Consider the following 7,267-nt stretch of genomic DNA (forward strand, 5'->3'; position numbering starts at 1 on the left):
TTTATTTATTTCAGGGTATTATGAGGGTACACACATTTTGGTTACACTTTATGTCTTTGCCTCACCCAAGTGAGAGTTAAAGACATGCCTTTCCTCCCTACAATGCTCCCCGTGTCCTTTAGTTGCAGGTTTACTCCCCCCATCCCCCTAATCCCTGGAGAGTATTACTGCCATGTGAGCACCCTAGTGTTGATCAGTTAGTACCAATTTGATGGCGAGTACGAGTGGAGCCCATTCTTCTGATCTTGTGGTGCCTCACTTTGGATAATGGGCTTTTATTTTTAAATAGCATCTTAATTTCACCCCTTGCACCATTGTAGTTCTCACAAATTACAGAATTTCTCTGTGATTACAATTGTGCCTATCTCCCTCCCTGAGCTCAAGTCTTCATCAACATTTGAACTAGATTGCTTTCAGGATCTGTATGATCATAATATAGTTTTTTGAGACATCAGAAATCATAGGGTTGACAGTTGTCATCAGTACTTCTTGTAGTTAGGAAAAGCAACTGTGCCCTGGTGGTCCATGAGGTATTAATGCCACAAAAGCTACACATGGGAAGAGGAAGAAGGTTTACAACACAGCAGTCTGCAGCTACTTTTGAAGGTGGACATTTCCACCCCATGGAAAAGTAGATGGAAGGGACCCAGAAAAACATAGATTTCACCATAAAATCCCGTGCCTGTTTCTGAAAATATATGACCCTTTCTTTCTGGCTTTCAATTTTCCACTTTTAAGGAACAGTTTTTATAAAAAATGTTTTCTTTCCCTTTATTCTCCACTATAACAAATACAACAATGCAATCATAATAATAAATGGGAGCTAACACTCTCAGAATATAAAAATTAGGAAAGAAAGGAGAATGTGACAGATGGGAGAACTTCTCCTCCTCTGTCTAAACATGGCAGCTGCTATTTAACTCCAAAATTCTATGTCTGTAACAATACAAAACCAGTGTTGCCATGGCTTTCATTATTTTGCATCAGCCAAAAAATACAAATTTTATTAGAAATATATGAATTTTAAGTGTTTGCAATTAGCAATAATTAAAAAAATAATGAATTCTGGAGGCTGAGGCAAGAGGATTGCTTGAGCCTAGGGGTTAGAGTGAGCTATGTTCACACCACTCCAGCCTGGGTGACAGAGTGAGACCCTCTCTCTAAAAAAAAAAAATAAAGAAAGAAAAGAAAAGAAAAAAAACTTTGTAGACCAGAAACAAAAACCACTTCCCTAAATGTCAATATTGAAACATCAATCTGCAACTGCTACCTGAAATTCATAAGGTAAATAAATAAAAGAACTTGAAACTTCTTATCTGATTTTACTACAAAAACTAAACACAAAGTAGTTCCAAGTACATATAATGATTTAATGATAATTGAAATGTGCAAGAGAGCGCTTCACTCTATAGAATCACCTTTCCACTTGCAAGTCAAATGATGTTAGTGATTTTCTCTTGTTCCAAAGTGCCATTGATCCAATTACTACAGCTCAAATTGAGTAAAACAGTGATTCTGTTACCTGATAATGCATGATGAGCTCAACATTCACATATATTTATCCACTCTATTGACATTTTAATTACGAAGTTGACAAATTGATTTATTGACACACCTGATAAAAAGCGTTCACACCTACCTGGCGAAATCATAGAGTCATGTAAATTTATCGGGTATTTCAGGCAGCCAGTCTTTGAAAGCACCTTTCATTAAGAAATGAATTGTTATTGTGAAGGCCTAAAGCAAAGAACTCTCTTATCCAATAGATTATTAGCGTATATGAAATGTTGACATGATCTCATTTATTTACAACTGATTACTTAATAGAAATAAAAAAAGAGAGAAATTTGTTTTCTCCCTGAATAAAGTAAATCTTTGCTTTGAGTACAAACAAGCAAATCATTAATGAAATAATATAATAAATGGAGAGTTAGAGAAGGGTCTATCATCTGCTTCATTTTCACCAATGTCTGCCTACTCTCTGATGATTTTAAACTTTTATTGACAATACTCCACCTATAAAAACAGCTCATCCTGATAAACTTACAAGCCAGTTTTCAAAAGCAACACATTGCCACTTCCATGCTGTCCAATGAGCTTTTTTGTAATATCCTCATTCAATAAGATTAAGTGGCACAAATGCAGAACTACCTTCCCTATGATGTGAGGGAGAGCGTTATTCAACACTAATGGCAAATATATTTACATGTTTCCAGCAACTCCATCTCCAAGCTAAAGCTATAAACGTTTGACTAACTACCAATGGAATATTTATGGCAGTTTCCCCCTGAGAAATAATTGCAATCTCCATACATGCCTGTAATAAAAAATGTAGTTTGGGAAATGCATGTTTCTTTATGGTTCAACAAAAGTTTACAATTAGAATATCAATGAATAAGGAGTTTGGTCACTCCAGCTCTGTGCCCTGCATAGTAGTAACCTGCAAGACTTAAAGATTAAGCTGCTGTAAAAATATGAATATCTTTGTTGGTGAGGAAGCTTTCCTGTATATCTTGTGCTCCTTCTTATAGTTTCTTAACTCTAACTATCATATATGAACCGGATCAAGATCACTGTAACTACTGGAAGGCTGATCAAGACTGTTTTCCAAAGCATATATTTATGACATTGATTAACCTGGAATACAAAATATCACTGGCATAGATATTTACCATATTTCTCGAATTCTGTGCTTACTTTCCACAGGGTGATAATAATGGATATGTTACTAAAGCTGTTAAGAGAGAAAGAGTCCAGTAAAATGTAATAAAAACCAGAGGAGTAGTTGGCTAATCCATATTTAATAAATAAAACTTTTTTCCCCAAAATTAAAAATGGTGTTTCTTTGGATATTTTTCAATAACTGGGGTTAGCAAGGGCTGCTTGCCAACATATGTACTTAAAAAGAAAAAGCTAAGTAAATTACAGGAGTTTTTGGTACTCCATGTCGTCAAATTGTAAGTTCAATTGATTTTTTTTCACTGAAGGGACTAGTTGTTAGACATGATCTACTCAAATCGAGTGGCAATTTAAACTGTGCCTGCATAACAATAGAATAGCAGATCAGCTCAAGAAGAAAAGTATAATCAAGCAGATTGGGCTCTCACACATTTGGCTGATTGATAGAACTTTTCACTTTTTAACTTTTCATTTCATTATCTTAGAGCCTCAGCAACAACTCCATAAAACCCCAAGACCTGTACACAAAGAAAAGTGAATGTTCAGGATGAGAAGACCTGACTTTTGCTCTATGATCACCCAGGGATTAAATGGACCATTGAGACCTTTGGATTTAGCTTCTCCATTCCTGCCCTAAAAATTATTAATTTATCCTGTAACTGACTCCTCCACACTCAGCAGAACAGCCTTAGCTGACCTAAGGCAATGTTGGGAAACAACTAAAATGCTTTGAGGACCTTCCAAATACCTGATTAAAGCCCTTCTCCTTCCTGATCACTATCACTACCCTCTTCTGTCGCCTTCCAAGTGACGAGTGGTGTCAGTGACATACTGTGCTCAGACCAGCATTTCTCAGAACTAAGATCAAAAACCTTTCTCAACCCTGAGAAACCCAGTACTTTAAGTCAGTCCTTTACTTATTGCTTTTGAAAATCTATAAAATAATTTGGATCTATAAAGCTAAAGTCTTTTAATGGCTTACATCCCATATGACTGTTACACTTTTTATCCCATGAATCTGACACAAAGGAGTGGCCAGCGACAAAATGTCCTATCTACTGTTAGGGCGAGAGAGAACACGGATGTGGCACTGGGTCCCGTGAGTGCTCCCGAAGCAGTCACCATATGCGTGGCTGACTCTGATTTCAGAGTTACAGATATTACTCAAGGGTGAACATCTGCACTTCAGAACCATTCATACACTTTTTCAAATACAGATGTTCCAGGGATTCTGATTCACGTGGCATCCAGAAACATGCAATTTAAAAAAAGTAACATAGATGATATTGAGGCATTGTTGCAATTCAGTACCACTTGGACTAGATTCTAGTTATTAGATCATTACTGAGGTCTATTCTGTAATTAAATTTCTCTGCTGTGTGGTAAACTCTCTCTCCTTAATTATGAGAGAGAAAAAACTGAAATAAAATGTCTTTTTCTCTCAGTCTATTTTTTTGGACACTTAGACTCACAAGCAGAGATTTTTCAGTAGCAAACAGGATATTCTGTCAGGGGTTAAATCCAAATTTCCTTTTTCTCCAAATACTTCCTGTTGATGAATGGGCAGCAGAGTTTGGCTGACTCCATTCCATTACTGAAATGAATAGGCAGGCCTCACAGAAAGCAGCCCTGGCCAAGCTATCTATATTGTAAAAACAAGCTCCCTGTGGATTGCAGAGGACATGTCTCTTTCGATTAGAACATCCTGGTGGCTTTCATAAGCATGGGTGACTAATTAAGAGAGCTCATCATTGCTGTCAATAAAGATGCTCTCCTTGACAGCTCGGCAAATCTTAACAAGAGCACTTCTGCCACCTAGTGCCTGCAAAAAATACTCCCAGCATTTTGAAGGAACTATGAGTTTTTACTTTCCGTTGCTAATGTCAATTCAGAGCTGCTTGGGGGAGATAAGAAACAATAATATTTCTGGGGGAAAAAAACTGTATCATGTTACTCTCACCCACTTAATGAACAACTTGGACTCTAACAAAGTAGATCGTTAACCTCATGATCTATTTGTGTGACCCACATTCTGATTAAATTTGGCTCCATGAAATAAGCTACCCAAACACCAAACATCCTTAGAGCCTCACCCATGCTGTAGGCAACAGTATGTGATCAGCACATGAAACTTACAAACTTAAGAACTTTTGCTCTGCTTTGTAAGGTAACAGAGTTTTTCCAGTAACAACTTTGATTTAACTTTCAACAAGAAGTTAACAATGAGGACTACAGTATTTTGGTGCTGAAATACGTATTTCATAAAATACAATTCACATCAAAATCTTCTTTCCATATAAAAAGCCTCTAGCTCACAGTTCAGTGGGCTGAACATCCCTTTCTCCCTGAGCAATAATGACAAAGGCACTTAATCTCTCACCTTGGGCTCCCCGGCTGTAAAATGATAAGTCTGAACTTCCTCTCAAAATCAAGGACGTGGTGAGAAATAACTACTATACATAAGTCTTGTATAAAAAAGATATGTGTGTATTATGGGCTGTACCAATGCCCTTTCCTCCAACCACTGTAAGAGCCATGGAACTGTTAATGGGAATACAGATAAGTCACTGGAAAATGGATTTAAAGTAAAAGGAGCTTAAATGTGATAACCAGGGCTTTCTCTTGACCCATAAAATTTTACTTTTCCTTATCAAAAATTTAAAAAATAATTACAGCTAATTAGTAATTGTCATCATGAGAACTTGCCCAGCCATCATTATGGGAGTAACCTTCACCTGACCTTTCCACTTGGTGCCATCTTTAACCAATAAAAGGGCTAAATCACATCAACTGAGCACCTACTGTGAGCCAGGCATTGTGGCAGACCTGCATAGCTCATTTACTACAATGACCCTGGGAAGTAGACATAATGTCTTCCATTTACCAGTGAGGAAATTAACATTCATAGAAATTAAGTACCTACATCAAAGTAGCACAGCCAGAAAATGATAGGGTTGGAATTGAAGTCAATCTCTATTTGATGCCAAAGACTCTTTCTAAAATCTCACGCAGTTTTCCAAAGTTCATGGAGAATGAAAAGAGCATCCAAAGCCCTAGTGTAACAGAGGGAATGGCCTGGAAAAAGAAAAGGGCAAAAAGATTTTCTGTCTTTTTGGAACGTCCCCCACTCTTTTGGGGGCTGCAGTCTAGCCTGCATCCCTGAGGCAGGTTAAGTCTTTTGTTAAAAACTCCTAGGTGGTGCGAGACTCCCAGGTGGCACCAGTCCCCCTGGTGGGCAGCTGGCAGAGTTCACAGGCTTTGTCTTTGGCAGAGATGGGACTATTAGAATAGTTAACCACAGTAATTGCCTGAAACTGAGAACCCTCCCTTTAAAAACTCTGTATTTCTGCCTATGTTGGGGAAATTTGGAATTTGAGATGAGAAGATCTACCATATTCACTCATTTGTTGACAAAGTAAACTCTCTTCTTTCCTTCCTCCTCAAACCACTTGTCCTGGTTATTCGGCCTAGTGGACAAGTGGCCCAGCTTTCCATAACACTAGCTCCTCCTTCTCCCAAATTCCATTCACTTTTCACACCAAGAGCCAGCTATATCTCCTTAGCTCTAATTGTAGGAAAAATAGACTGGAAGGATTCAAACTTAACCAAACCTTTTTGTGTTTATATTGACCAAAAATCACAACACTTTCCTGATTTAAACATATCTTCACAAGAAAACATGCAAAATATTTTCAGTTAATTCCAGGATTTTATCAAGAGCCTCCTAACAAGCATACTTCAGTAAATTGGAACTTAGGCCCAATTAATTCTGCCCAAGACCAACTTTTCTAAAATACTTATTTTATCCATCACTTAAAATGCTCCAAGGCCTTCGATATTTTTCTGTGATTCAGAATAAAATCGAAACTGATTAAGACATTTAAGGCCATCCTCAAATCAATTTATATCTAGGAGACAGCCACACGTATTCTCAATTTCATGAATCTTCCTTTCAAATCAGTCTCATTTATGAACTCATCAAAGCATGTCTTGCCTACTCGTCTGTGCTACTTTGCATACAAAATCCCCCAGGTCTGGAATAACCCTCCCTACCCTGTATGTGAGTTCAGAAGCTCCCAATATTTGTACACTCAGCTTTGGCCTCACCTCTTTTGTGAGGGCTTCGCCATTATGGGCTATCGAGAGGCACCCTGTAACCTAATATCCTACAGCCCTTACTCCCTTTCTATTCATTTGTAGAGCTAATTTTTATGTGCATACACATTTATCTCATTTTACTGTAAGCAAAGATCCTGTACATTGAGGCAATAATACAATCGTGTTCAATATAGCAATATAGTTATTAGCCATCTATTCGGAAGTAGGCACAATTTAGATTTCATGTTTTAATTTAAGACATATTATCTGGCGGAAGTGGAAGAAGTGTATATTTTTAAAAGAAATTAAAAAAAATACATTATCTGACAGAGGGTCTAAAATAGATGATGAGAAAAGATTTGCAGAGGAAAGAAAGGAAACTAACATTTTTGAAGGCACACTATGATCCAGGCACTGCAGTAGACATTTCTATATAGTTTAATCTCATTTAATCCTGACCACAGCCCTATAAGTAAAGTTTCCCATCTTT

This window comes from Propithecus coquereli, unplaced genomic scaffold (genome assembly GCF_000956105.1).
Source record: "Propithecus coquereli isolate 6110/MARCELLA unplaced genomic scaffold, Pcoq_1.0 Scaffold63, whole genome shotgun sequence".
NCBI classification, from domain to species: Eukaryota; Metazoa; Chordata; class Mammalia; order Primates; family Indriidae; genus Propithecus; species Propithecus coquereli.